General features: G+C 37.5%; 1 protein-coding gene across 3 annotated transcripts in view; it reads right to left on the bottom strand.

The window, feature by feature from the left end:
* LOC150084897 (zinc finger protein ubi-d4-like) overlaps positions 1-15,330 on the bottom strand; it is a 316,607-nt gene that overhangs the window by 141,918 nt on the left and 159,359 nt on the right. The window lies entirely within an intron of this gene.

Below are 15,330 nucleotides of genomic sequence, written 5' to 3'. Positions count from 1 at the left end.
GGGCAGGCGCCCCCGTCATGTTGAAACCAAATGTTGCATCTCACATTTGCTGGAACATCATCAAGTAACCCTGGTAGAACCTGGAAGAAAGATCCGATATTTAGCAGAGTTTCATGCGAGATGGTAACAGGTATGAGCCGACTAAGAAGTCGCCGACCATACCTGCCCACACATTTATTGCAAAGCGATGTTGTGTCGCATGGAGGCGCACACTGTGTGGGTTGTCGTGAGCCCAAACATGAGCATTGTGCTGATTGAATAAGCCTTCCCGAGTGAAATAAGCCTCATCCATGAACAAAACATAGGCTGAAAAATTCAAGTCTTGAACACTTTCTTGGAGAAACCACTGCGCAAAAGCCACATGTGCAGGATAATCTTGGGGGAACAGTAACTGAACCCTTTGGAGATGAAAGGGTGTAAGGAATTGTCATGCCAGACCTGATGTACACTGCAATGAGGCACTCCTAAGGCAGAGGCAACGGCACGTGTGCTGGTAGTAGGATTATTCTGGACGGCATTCAACACACTTTCTTCGATGGCAGGAGTTTGCGTCGAACGTGGTCTGCCCGCACTACTCCTGTTACCTCTAAATGACTCATAACCGCACAAATTTTGATGCACACGCTCAAACAAACGGCGGTCCGGTACATGTCTGTCTGGGAAGCATTCTCCATAAATTTGTTGAGTGGCTCGTCCATTGCCCTCTGCTAATCCATACACTAGGTGTATGTCTGCCAGCTCACAGTTCGTATATCAATGCATGCTCTTCGTGCGGCAAAGAGCATACCGTGCAGTCTACTGACTTACGGTGACGTTTCCGGTTATGGGTTCCTATGCGATTCACATTCCTTTAGATGTTACCTACCTCCCCTAAATATTTGTACCAATAATTTTGAGACACCCTGTATATGTTTATTTGTATACCACAAATATACAACAATGATATTTGTTTTATACAAATATACATTATTGCTCACCTTTTAAAACCTGGTATATATGTTCATCTTCATGAGACAAAAACAGTTTATGGGAATTTGCCGGGAGCTTTCAAGTTTACTTTTTCAGTTCTCCAAAGAGTAAACTTTTGAGACTGTAAATTTCTTATAGTAAACAACTGTCATATTGGAGCACTGTTCATTTAGAAACTAATGTGCAGTTACAGAATGAAATAGGCAACAATGAATGGCATATTACGTAATCAAAATCTCTCATATAGCGCATTAAATAAGAGCAATGTCATTTTGTCACATACACCTGCAGGCTTTGTGACCTTCTATGTTAGGGGGTACTGTATACAGTAGGTAATGGAAATATACATGAACTATAGAGAAACACTGCAGGTCAACAGTCAGAAATCTATAAGAATCGGTATGGAAGTCATCTAGTATATTTAAAAGTGTGAGCATAATAATAATTGATGATTATACCAAATTGACAATTAAATTAAAATAAAATAATATTAAAAATAATTATAAGCTGCTGAAATGCAACTAGACAGAAATAGGAATAAATTGCTATTGTGTGTGTGCGCGCAATATGGGTGTTTAATGGCACATAAGCTACACTGGCTATACTATAGCACCTGCTATACCTATTGATATTTTTAATGAACACAGTTATTTATATAGCTAAATAGGAAGGACCTTAGGAGAGAAAAAGAAAAAATAGCTGTAATCAGAATTCAGCCATTACTACATACATAATTTTTATGCCAGAACATTAAGGATGCAAACTATTGACAAGTTAGAAACAATGCCTACAGAGAAATAATGTACAGTCAAAGCCAATAACTGGCAAAGAAAAATTAATATATTTATATTTCATACTGAATTAATTTTCATAATGGAAAGATTTTGCTATAAAGATGCAGGAAAAGCTGAAAAACTCCAGCTTAGTGTAACAAAAGAGGGACCTACGACTTTGACGTGTCAATAAATATTCAGAAGAATATTATTTTCATACAAACAATTTGTATGATTATATAATAATGCAAGTAATGAAATAAAGATACTTAAATTAGTATGATAAATGACAATAAAAGAAATACTAACTTAATTTCTCATACTTTCATACAGTAAAAGTATTAGAATCCTGTAACAAATATAGAATTACAGGAATACTACAATATTTTCTCAAATTTTTACACAGAAAAAGTATTAGAATTCTGCAACAAATATACAATTACAGGATAACTTTACATAATTTTACACAGAAAAAGTATTACAATCCTGCAACAAATATACAATTAAAATAAAAATTTGGGATGTATTAATTTACGTGTGACAATCAAACATTCGCTATGTATATTTTTTGCTTTGGCCCTTTTTACTAACAGATTCAAGCTGTTAGCATGTAAAGAGACCTTCACCACAAACTTCTGATGGGATTCTTTCACTTGTTCAGATTACGAACCTAAGTGGGCAAAAATTCAAATTGAGGAAAGATAGATGTAGAATAGTTGTGCAGAAATTTGCCTTTAGCCAGTGGGTGGCTAAATGCTGGAACAAAGTTCCATCTGCCATTGTGGATGCTGATAGGTTATATAAATTTAAGGAGGAACTGGGCAAACATTTAGAGGGAATGGTTGTGTGAATTTTTTTTTTTTTTTTTTTGGCTGATGCTGCATAAGCACATATGCTTGCTTTTTTGCATCACATGCCACTATTATTACTACTACTACTTTGGAAGGGTGGGCCATGGCTTACATACGAGGTGTGTCTAAGAAGTAATGAGACTGGTGATATAAAATTTTTTTATTAACAACTGAACTACAAATCAACATTATCTCCTTCAAAATAGTTCCCTTGGGAAGCCATACACTGCCAAAGGTGTTGCTCCCACTTCCAGTAGCAGTGCTGGAAGTTCTCAACTGAAAGTGCCTTCAGCTAGTCTGTCACAACCATTTGGATGTTGTCCACAGTTCCAAAATGAAGACCTTGAGGTGGAATTTGAGCTTGGGGAAAAGGAAGAAGTCACACGGACTCAGATCAGGCAAGTATGGGGGCTGCAGAACCACTGGAATACCCTTTTTGGTCAAAAATTTGGTCACGGAAATGGCAGTGTGACAAGCAGCGTTGTCGTGATGCAGCATCCAAGAGTTCCAATCTCCAGCTGGACACGATTAACCCTTTTTCTGAGTCATTCAAGGACCTCATGATAGTACTATTGATTAACTGTTTGTCCTTGAGGCATGAATTCCTTATAAACAACACCTTGACTTTCAAAAAAAAACAAATTAGCATGGATTTGATTTTCAATTTGCTCATTCTTGCTTTTCTTGGGCACAGTGAGTTGCTCATGTGCCACTCCGAACTTCATTGTTTGGTTTCGGGATCGTTTATAATAATCCACTCAAAAATCCATGCTTCATCACCTGTTATGACATTTTTGAAAAAATTTTCGTCATTTTCGATGCATTCAAGAAGGTCCAGGCACACATTCCTTCAGTTTCCCTTTTGTTTGTTGGCAAGGTTTTTTGGAACCAACTTTGCACAAATTTTCCGCATGCCCAATTCCTCGGTCAAAATGTTGGGAACAGTTTGGTGATTCAAATTCAACTCACTACCGATCATTCTGGCTGTCAAGCGTCGATCGGACCTCATGAGAGTCCTCACTTTTGTCACATTTTCGTCCGTTTTTGATGTGCAAGTTCTTCCAGAATGAGGTTAGTCTTCCACACTCTCATGGCTATCCAAAAGTGCTTTATGCCACCTAAAAACTTGTGCCCTCAATAGAGCATGCTCTCTATAAGCTTGTTTTAATTTTTCGTACGTTTCTGTTGCGTTTGAGAAACTTGCACTGAACATAAAGTAAGAAAGTACGTCTCAGTTGGTGTGGGAGTCATGGCTACAGTGTTGCCAGTTTTTGAGCCACGCGTTCAGTCTCATTGCTATTTAGACACACCCGTACCTCATTCGTGTATACCTGCCAGAAACCACTTGCACTGAACTTCTGTTTGCTGATGACAGTCACAAGAGCCATTTCTATTCTTAGTCTGTCATAGTATTCATCATCCTCTCTGCAAACAAAGCCAGCAGTTATTACTACAGTACTGCCACAATTTTTAACATGGCAAGTAACACCATGGAAGACTAGAATTCTAGGTATAGCAAAATCTACAAATTATGAAAATTTATCTGGTACAAAATATAAATTTTACATGTGCATTTGTGATTTGACTGCAGATTATAATTTCTTAGTCCATGCTGTTTTTAACTTGTCTATAGTTTGCATCCTAATGTTCTGGTATAAAAATTATATATATTAACCTATAACTGGTTGTGCCAGCATTTTTGAGAAATAGCATGTTAACTTGGTTAAACAGGGTAAAGAGCTATCCCATTTATAAAGTTAAAAATCAACAAGAAATAATTCAAAACTGTTCACTTTTTGGTGTCATTTTTATTTTCAATTTATTGTAAACGATTGTGAAAAATCCATTTTTTTATATTAAAAACAATATATTTTTAATTATTTTTCAAAAAGAAAAATAGCCTCAATAGCAAAACATTTTTCATCACCTCTCTCTTAATCAAACAGTTTGAATATTCTTCTTCCATACCTTAATCTTATCTATTTGGGGTTACCTTCTTGAGTACTACTATGCCATTTGTCCCTTCCTATCTTGGGTCAAGTCCTTGCTAACTTCATGCTCTCCCACATCTCTTTCCGTAATCTGCATCCATGTCTGCTTAGGTTATCCCCACCCTTGCTTACCCTCCACCAAGAAATCCAGGATTCTCTTTACTGCTTTATTCTGACCTCTTCTCTTTACATTAGCATTAGTAAAGGCACATGATGCAAGAAAGCTAGCTTATATAGAATCAGCCAAAAAAAAAACCCTTCTCATTTCACCATCCAAATGTTTGTCTAGTTCTGCCTTAAATCTATTTAAGCTATCAACTTCTACAACGACACATGGAAGTTTGTTCCAGCAATCAACCACACGCTGGTTAAAGGCAAACTTCCGCACATCTATCCTACAACTGTCTATCCTCAATTTGAATTTATGCCCTCTCAGGCAATTATTCTGAGCAAGAAGAAGAATCTCATCAGCATTGAGCATGCTAAACCATTCAAGGCTTTATACACCTCAATCAGATCACCTCACACGTACCTAGTCTCCAAACACTGTAATTTGCAAAACTTAAGCCTTTCTTCGTAAGAGCAACCCTTTGTTCCATTCACTAATCTTGTTGCCCTTCTCTATACTTGTTCCAGAAGCTCTACACCCTTCTTAAAATGAGGTCTCCAGACCTGTGTACAGTACTCAACCATTGCCATATACAAAGCGATAATCACCTCTTTATCCATGCTAGAAAAATTCCTGTATATCATTGACAAGACACCATGAGCTACTCTTGAAGACCGTCTGCACTGTTCAGAAAACTTCATATCTGCCTGCACAATTACCTCCAGGTCCTTTTCATTCTCTACCACTGTCAGTATAGTACCACACAGATGATACATCACTCTGGGGTTACTGCTTCCCATATGCAGTACTTTACATTTGTCAATGTTAAACATCAGTTGCCACCTCTAAGCCCATCTGCTGCACTTTTCTAGATCCTGTTGCAGCAGCGAACTGTCATTAGTGTCATTAACAACCCTGCGAACCTTCGTATCATCGGCAAACTTGGATATTAAGCCTGATATACCATCATCAATATCATTAATAAATACAGAAAAAAAAAAAATGGACCCAACACTCAACCCTGGGGGACTCGACTAATAACTTTAGTCCACGAAGAACTGTGTCCACTGTTTACCACTCTCTGTCTTCTCCCACTCAATCATCCCTTTATCCCTAGCAACAATTTGCCTCCAATGTCAAACTGCTCCAATCTGTGCAGCAGCCTTCCATTTGCAACAGTATCAAAAGCCTTTCTAAGATCCAAATATATGATATCAAAATTATTCTTTGCATCCAGTTCCTTTGTGACCACATCATATTATCCAATCAAATTGGTCAGACGACTTCCCCTTAACAAACCCATGCTGTGTCCCTGCTATAACTAAAGTATTGTCTAGATGATCCTGCAGTGCTTCTTTAACCAGTGCCTCCACTAATTTCCATGGAATGAAAGTTAAACTAACAGGTCTGTACTTACTTACTTGTGTAGTCCTTTGATCCTCCTTTGTGAATTAGGATCACATTTGCACATCTCCAGTCCATGGGTACCTCCCCTGAGTCCAAGGAAGCTCTTATAATTATGGCTAAGGGTTTGCTTACTTCCTTTGCTGCCTCCTTTAATATAACTGGATAGATCTCATCCACCCCAGGTGCATTTCTTATGTTTATCTTCAACAATTTCTCCTCCACGTTGCTCTCAGTTATTACAAAATCATCTAGTTCACCGCCAGAGTTTAGTTTACCCCTGGCATTCCTCTCCCTGAATAACTCCTCATGCGTGAATGTAGATACAAAATACTCATTTAGTTTGTTAGCTACCTGAGCAGGATCATCAACAGTTGAACCATCAATATCAAGTGGACCAATCTGATTCATCCCCTTCCTTCTAGAGTTTACATAAGTAAAGAACTCTTTGCTGTTTTTCTTTGCATCCTTTACCAAAGATTTCTCGTAATCTGCCTTTGCCTGCCTAACCTCCTTTGTAACTTGGTTACAGACCAGTGTATATCTATCATAGGCTTCTGTGTCACATGTTAATTTATAGGTATCCCATGCATTTTTATTCTCTGCCACATGTCTCATTAGTTCATCTGACATCCATTTAGGCCTAAACCTTGAAAAATATTTCTTAGTTGTATGAAAAGCCTAGTAGCTTCCAAGATTAATTCTTTGAATGCTTCCCATTTTGAATTTGCTGTTGGTAACATCATCAGTTAGTCCCACTGTGTAGAATTTAAATACTTTCTCAGACCACCATAGTCACCTTTACAAAAGCAAAAATCCTTCCCTTTACCCCTGATGGTAGTTACCTCTTTGAGTAAATCCCACTTCAGCACGCTGTGATCACTGCCACCTAGTGGTTCCTTTATCTGCAAATTCTTAATGCATGAAGAATCACTACTGATAATCAGATCAAGAGTATTACTACCTCTAGTTGCCTCCCAAACATGCTGCTGTAGAAAACAATCATCCAATAAATCCACAAAAGCCTTGCTACGGTGTTAGTCACCAATCCACAAATTCCAATCAATATCTGGGAAATTAAAATCCCCCATTATAAGACACACTGATTTACTGGCCCACTCTATTTCTCTGTACAGTTGTTTATTATAATCAGCAGAGTCATTAGGCCTATAACATAGTCCTACTCTTAATTTTGCTTTCATTGACATGACTAAACTATCTCAGTCTCTCCCCCCAGCTATCTTATCCACAACTGGTGCAACCTCTAGGTGTCTTCTAACATATTCATTTCCCACTTTATCTCTTCTGGTAAACTACATTTGTGTGTCTGAATATTCATATTTCTTCCATATACAACCCTTCTTCACGTTTCTTTTTAATATGCAAAATGCTGAACCATAACACAGTCAATCGCTGAACCTCACCAGTGATTTATAAAACTTCCTTAATTGAAACTCATTGGTTGCACAACATCCCATTTGCCTGTGTCTACTTCAACCATCTGCCACAAACATTTAAATGAATTCTCTCTTCTTTACCTCCTGCTACCCTATCCTTACTGATATGTCTTCCTCTCTATTCTCATCTCCAAAACTGTCTTTCAAGTATTTTGTTTTTGCTCTACATCAATCCAATGTCTTCTTTAAACCCTCTGGTCTTTCATTCATCTCCTCCTCCTCTCTTTAGTGATCTACCCGTACAACATCATCAGCAAACACCATGCACCATGGCACATCTGTCTGAATGTTACTTGTCAACTCATCTACAATCACAGCAAACAAGAAAGGGACTCAAAGCAGAATACTGATCCAAACCTACCCTCACTAAAAAGTCATCCGACTCCGCACAACATTCCTTAATCTAGTGATTACACCCACATACATATGAGGTATGCCAGTAAAGTTCCTGGATTGGTGCAATAAAAAGAACACAAAGTGAATTAGCTCAAAAATGTTTTTTTTTCTTTATTCAAAATAATCACCACCTGATTGAATGCACTTATTACACCATTCTAAAAGAGTCAGTGAAGATGTCCAAAGAGATGTTTAGTCCAGTGGTTATTTTTCTTTATGTCCTCATTATTCTGAAATCACTTTCCTTTGGGAAAGAGGAAGACGTCTACTAGTAATAAATAGATTAGGAGAGTAGGGTGGATGGTTGATCTGTACAATGCTATGCTTTGTCAGGTGTGTCTTCACAACAAGTGTGGAATGGGTAAGGACATTGTTGTGCAACAAGAACCAGCTGCCTTTCTCACGATATTGTGGCTCACCTGGGTAATGTGCTTTAATTGTCTTTGAAGCAACTGTCTGTAGAACGCAGCACTGACTCGCTCTAAATTTCCTTGTGAGTCACAACCTTTAATCGAAAAAACACAATATCAATCTTGGACTTCTGGAAACAAAATTTTTTGGGCCTTGGTGGTGATTTTGAAGTCCACTGCATGCTCTGACATGTCATCTCTGGGTTCGCATGCAGTGGACAACACTCATATCCAGTAATTGTATTGTTACTGCAGATGACTGTTGTTCCCTTCATTGTATTGTCAAGGAAATTAGAACTGTTTTTATAAGTCTGGATGAAGCCTTCGTATGATGACACTCTTCATTGCTTCTGCTTGTCCATGAGGCTGTGCAGTACAAATTTTGCAGAGGCCTTCCTTTTCTGTAAATCTCTATGGCGAATTTGACAAATCATTCTCTTATTCATATCCAATTCATCAACCATCATTCTCAGGGTTAAACAATGATCTCTTGCTACACATCTGCAGCACTGTCATTTCAAGACATTGACAGCTGCCCTCTTCTTGAGTCTTTGCAAACATCCTTACCTCTGTCTTTGAATTGATTATACTATTCAAACATACTTGTAAGACTTAATGTTTCAACACCACACAGTTTTTATCATTTCATACATTTCTACTGCAAATTTTCTCAGTTTGAAGAAATATTTGATATTTGTTCATTGCTACACAGCAAAATCGTGACACAGAACATTAACATTACTAACAAAACTGGTTGTTATGTCAGCCTGGTGAATAATCTCTGTACCACCATCTGTTTGAGGAAGTTTGAACTACAACATACCACTTCTGTTTATTTTCAAACTCACAGAACATGACGACAACAGCACCAGTCCAGGAACTTTATTGCCACACTTCCTATTTGAATAATTTGGATGTAATCCCAAGGTACTACACTAACTTCTTCCATAACACTTCTCTTGGGACCCTATAGTAAGCCTTTCCCAAGACAATAAAAACTAAGTGTGAATCCATTCTCTTCTCTCTGTACTTTTCCATCGTCTCATACAAAATATTGGTTCTGTGGTTGACCCACTTGGCATAAAGCCATATTGGTTCCTCAAAATACTTACCTCATCCCATTTTGAATTTTATTTCCCTTATTACCTTGATCGACTGCAAGCAAAATGTCAATCAACAAAGCAGCATGCGTCAACAAATGTATGTCACAAGACTCTACCATGATGTGAAACCAGAGAATGCAATGATTGGGGATGTTGCCATAAAACAAAGTGTGCATGCTTCAATAATTAGATGCAAGAAATACCACTAATTTTAAACTCAAGTTTTTTTTTAATATATGCATATATTATCAAGACCAGACTTAACTTTATCCAAAATTTTTCATGTTTGTGTAATAATTAATAGATTTCTGGAATTTCAAGGAGAAATCAAAGAAAACACTTTTGGTGGTACTGGAAGTTTCAGTCATGTGGACCGAATAGATGAAAAACACAAAATTAAAATTATTTGAGGGCTTGAAGATCCCGCACAATCAGCTCTGAATGAAGATCTACACAATCTTAACTTGGAGATTATAGAGAATTATGGACTCAATCTTTTTCTGCTCTAAGGGCTATTTAGCTATATAAATAATGACTATTACTGTGAATACCAATAGGTACAGCAGTTTGGTCCTATTTCTAGTTATATTCAGTGGTTCATACTTATTTTGAATATTATTTTATTTTAGTAATTTTTACTTAATTTAATTTGGTGTGTTAGTATAATCATTAGTTACTGTTACGAGCACACTGGATGAATTCTGTAATAATTCTTATAGATTTCCAACTCTGCTGACCTGTAATATTTCTCCCTATTTCTATTAAATTTCCAATACTTACTATAACTTACTTACTTACTTCTTACTTATTTACTTCTATTAGAATGAGCAGAAGCCTGAAAAACAAGATGCATGATATTTCAGAGACTGCTGGGAGCCATTGCGGTACAAGTAAACACATGGGTTGTGTTAGGGTAGCTAAGAATAGAAACAGGTGCAGGTATACCTGCGTGTACACCAATGCTAGGAGTTTAGTAAATAAATTTGATAAATCTGAGGTATTGCTCAAAACATCAAAGGCGGATATTGTTGGGATATCAGAGACGTGGTGTCACACAGATATAAGGGATGCAGAACTGGAATTTGGGGAGTACAACGTCTACAGAAAGGATAGACAGGATAGGAAAGGGGGAGGGGTTATGCTATTAGTTAAGAAACACATAAAAACCAAGGAAGTGAAGCTAGTCGACATCGCTGGACAGTGCAGTGTTGAGTCAGTTTGGTGTGACATAAGCATTGGGAGATCAAAATTGAGAGTAGGAGTGTGCTATAGGCCTAATGACTCTGAGAAGTATAATAAGAAACTGTACAGGGAAATAGAGTGGGCCAGTAAATCAGAGAGTCTTATAATGGGAGATTTTAATTTCCCAGATATTGACTGGAATTTGGGGGCTGGCCACTCACACACTAGCAGGGCTTTTGTAGATTTATTGGATGATTGTTTTCTACATCAGCATGTTTGGGAGGCAACTAGAGGGGGTAATACTCTTGATTTGATTATCAGCAGTGATTCTTCATGCATTAAGAATCTGCAGATAAATGAACCACTAGGTGGCAGTGATCACAGTGTGCTGAAGTGGGATTTACTCAAAGAGGTAACTACCATTAGGGGTAAAGGGAAGGGTTATTGCTTCCGTAAAGGCGATTACGATGGACTGAGACAGTATTTAAATTCTATACAGTGGGACCAACTGATGATGTTACCAACAGCAAATTCAAAATGGGAAGCATTCAAAGAACTTATCTTGGAAGCTACTAGGCTTTACATACCAACTAAGAAATATTCTTCAAGGTTTAGGCCAAAATGGATGTCACATGAACTAATGAGGCATATGGAAGAGAAGAAAAATGCATGGGATACTTAAAAATTAACACATGACACAGAAGCCTATGATAGATAAAAGTTGATATGCAACCAAGTTACAAAGGAGGTTAGGCAGGCGAAGGCAGATTACGAGAAATCCTTGGCAAGGGATGCAAAGAAAAACAGCAAAGAGTTCTTTACTTATGTAAACTCTACAAGGAAGGGGATGAATCAGATTGGTCCACTTGATATTGATGGGTCAACTGTTGATGATCCTGCTCAGGTAGCTAACAAACTAAATGAGTATTTTGCATCGACATTCACACATGAGGAGTTATTCAGCGAGGGGAATGCCAGAGGTGTATTCAACTCTAGCAGTAAGCTACAGAATCTTGAAATAACTGGGAGTAAAGTGGAGGAGAAACTGTTGAAGATAAACACAAGAAAGGCACCCGGGGTGGATGGGATCTATCCAGTTATATTAAAGGAGGCAGCAAAGGAAGTAAGCAAACCCTTAGCCATAATTATGAGAGCTTCCTTGGACTCAGGGGAGGTACCCATAGATTGGAAATGTGCAAATGTGACCCCAATTCACAAAGGAGGATCAAAGGCGGACATAAGTAATTATAGACCTGTGAGCTTAACTTTTGTTCCAGGAAAATTAATGGAGGCACTGGTTAAAGAAGCACTGCAGGATCATTTAGACAAGACTTCAGTTATTGCTTAACAAAACCATGCACAGCATGGTTTTGTTAAGGGGAAGTCTTGCCTGACCAATTTGATTGGATACTATGATGCAGTCACAAAAGAACTGGATGCAGGGAATAGCTTTGATATTATATACTTGGATCTTAGAAAGGCTTTTGATACTGTTGCACATGGAAGACTGCTACACAAATTGGAGCAGTGTGACAGTGGAGGCAAATTGCTGCTATGGATAAAGGGGTGGTTGAGGGGGAGAAGACAGAGAGTAGTAATCAATGGACACTGCTCATCGTGGACTAATGTTATTAGTGGAGTCCCTCAGGGCTCAGTGTTGGGTCCATTATTGTTTTCTGTATTTATAAATGATATTGATGATGGTATATCAAGCTTAATGTCCAAGTTTGCAGACAATACAAAGGTTGGCAGGGTTGTCAAGGACACTACTGACACTATGCTGCTGCAACAGGATCTGGAAAGGTTGAGCAGATGGGCTGAGAGGTGGCAAATGAAGTTTAACATTGACAAATGTAACGTACTACACATGGGAAACAGCAACCCCAGAGCAACGTATCAACTCTGTGGTACTACACTGACAGTGGTAGAAAATGAAAGGGACTTGGGGGTGGTTGTGCAGGCAGATATGAAGTTCTCTGAGCAGTGCAGACGGGCTGCAAGAGTAGCTCATGGAGTATTGTCAATGATATACAGGAATTTTTCCAGCAGGGATAAGGAGGTGATTATTCCCTTGTATAAGGCAATGGTCAGGCCACACCTAGAGTACTGTATACAGGTCTGGAGGCGTCATTTCAAGAAGGATGTAGAGCTGCTGGAACGAGTACAGAGAAGGGCAACAAGATTAGTGAATGGAACAAAGGGGTGCTCTTACGAAGAAAGGCTTAAGTTTTGCAAATTACAGTGTCTGGAGACTAGGCACCAGCGAGGTGATCTGATAGAGGTGATCTGATAGAGCATGCTCAAACCATTCAAGCCTTGAATGGTTTGAGCATGCTCAATGCTGATGGGATTCTTCCTCTAGCTCAGAAAAATCACCTGAGAGGGCATAAATTCAAATTGAGGAAAGACAGATGTAGGATAGACGTGCGGAAATTTGCCTTTAGCCAGCGGGTGGTTGGTTGGTGGAAAAGACTTTCATCCCTTGTAGTGGAGGTTGATAGCTTAAATAAGTTTAAGGCTCAGCTGGACAGGTATTTTGAACGAACAGAGGGGTGAAGTGGAAGTGGGTTTTTTTTTTTTTTTTTTTTGGCTGATGCTGCATAAGCTTGCTTTCTTGCATCAAATGCCTCTACTAACGCTAATGCTAATAACAAGTTAAGTAAAATTTTTTTAAACTGTAGATGTAATGATCTAATGCCATGTCATACAAATCCATAATCACCTTGCACGTATAATCTACATACATACTGTCAATGTAGTGCAATATTCAAGAGCTGTAATAATGACTGCATATGCACCCAAACTTATAAAACATGATAACATAATGAATGCCATAGTTATAACAATTCAGTCCTATTTTTTTATAGTTACATTCAGCTTAAAATAATTTTGAATATTATTTTATTTTAGTTAATATTATTTCATTTAACTTAATTTAATTTCCTAGGGTTGGTATAATCATTAGTTGTTATTATGAGTACAGCAGAAGGCTTCATTCAGTACCAATTATTATTGATTTCTGACACTTCCAACCTGTAATAGTTCTCTATATTTCTATTAAATTTCCAGTACTTATTACAGTAAGTATTGAAAATTTAATATCTAAGTAGGATTTTTTAAGCAGAAGATCTAATATCATATGAATTCATAATAACCACCTAGCACTTATAAAGATAACCCACATACTTATTGTAAAAATTATACAGTATTCAAGAGATGCAATTAGGACCACATATGCTCCAAAACTTATAAATCATGATAATGTAATATAGATATGCCATTTATAATTTCAACTATATAGGCTCTTTTTCACAAAGGTAACTTAGCACAGCTCCACTGTCTCATGGTCTATATATTAATCACCTTATAATTCTATTTTTTTAATTCATTAAAAAAATGTAGACAGAAGATAACTATATGTAGATAATTGAAACACTGTGACTGAAATATGGGGATGATGTGGCAACCTGAAGACAAATCATATCTATATTTCAGCAGCTACCTCTTCAGTTATGACACTGCATACAATAGATTTAGAATTATAATGGTTTATGATTCTAGTCAATTTAAATTGCATTTTTTATTTTTATCTCACAATTATTATTTTTTATCTTGTCACTATTGTTTAATCATTCATTTTTTTTTTCAGATCCCCCACTTACAACTATATATTCTTCAACTTCTTACAACTATATTTTTTTCAGATCCCCCACTTATAAGCTATATCTACAGGGCAAGAAAAGTGCTATTTGTTATATTTTATAAATAACAAATAACAGTCAGTTTATATATAACAGTCATTTCTCACCCTCAAGCTATATCTCCAGGGCAAGAAAAGTACTATTTGTTATATTTTATATATAACTTGTCTTTACCTTTATAGTCTTTACACCCCATCCCTTCTGAACTACCTAATGGAATACCATGCAATATAATCAATTCAGAAATTTCCTTGTTGACCAGTGTAGAGAGTATTCCATAAACCCAGGCGACTAAAGCATTTTGTGATGCACCCCTAATTCAAGTCCAGAACAGAATAGTCAAATGCATATTAGCATTAGTAGAGGCATATGATGCAAGAAAGAAAGCTTAAAGCATCAGCCAAAAAAAAAAAATTCCCATTTCACCCATCCATTCGCTCCAAGTGTTTGTCTAGTTCTGCCTTTATTTAAGCTGTAAACTTCTACAACAACATATAGAAGTTTGTTCCAGCAATCAACAATATGCTGACAAGGCAAACTTCTGCACATCTATTCTACAACTCTCTTTCCTCAATTTGAATTTATGTCCTCTCAGGCTCACATCTGGTGAGTATGGGCTAGGTACACCCAGGGTCCTGAGCTGGATATCATCATTCTTCTCTTTCTTGGTGATTCCCTTCTACTTCTTGCTCTCTTTCAGGGTGACTCAGAAATTTTTTTTGGCAGGTGCAGAAAAAATCTAACAGAAAAGGCTGCTCCTACAGGGCCAGGATACACTTGATTAGAAAGGGTGCAAGAATATTTGCTGATGCTATTAAGGCGGCATTAGTTGGGTCAGAAAAGTGCTAGCTTGAGGGGATACCCAGATTAATAGATTAACAATAACAGCAGGCAGAAGTGAAAGTGATTCTATTGGAACATACAGCAGCCTGGAAAGCAAGGTACAGGGGATTTCAAGGCCTGCTATGGGTCATTATGGAATAA

Source organism: Mastigoproctus giganteus, chromosome 6 (assembly GCF_048544385.1).
Source record: "Mastigoproctus giganteus isolate SK-2022 chromosome 6, ASM4854438v1, whole genome shotgun sequence".
NCBI classification, from domain to species: Eukaryota; Metazoa; Arthropoda; class Arachnida; order Uropygi; family Thelyphonidae; genus Mastigoproctus; species Mastigoproctus giganteus.
This window is presented reverse-complemented; position numbering and strand designations above follow the sequence as displayed.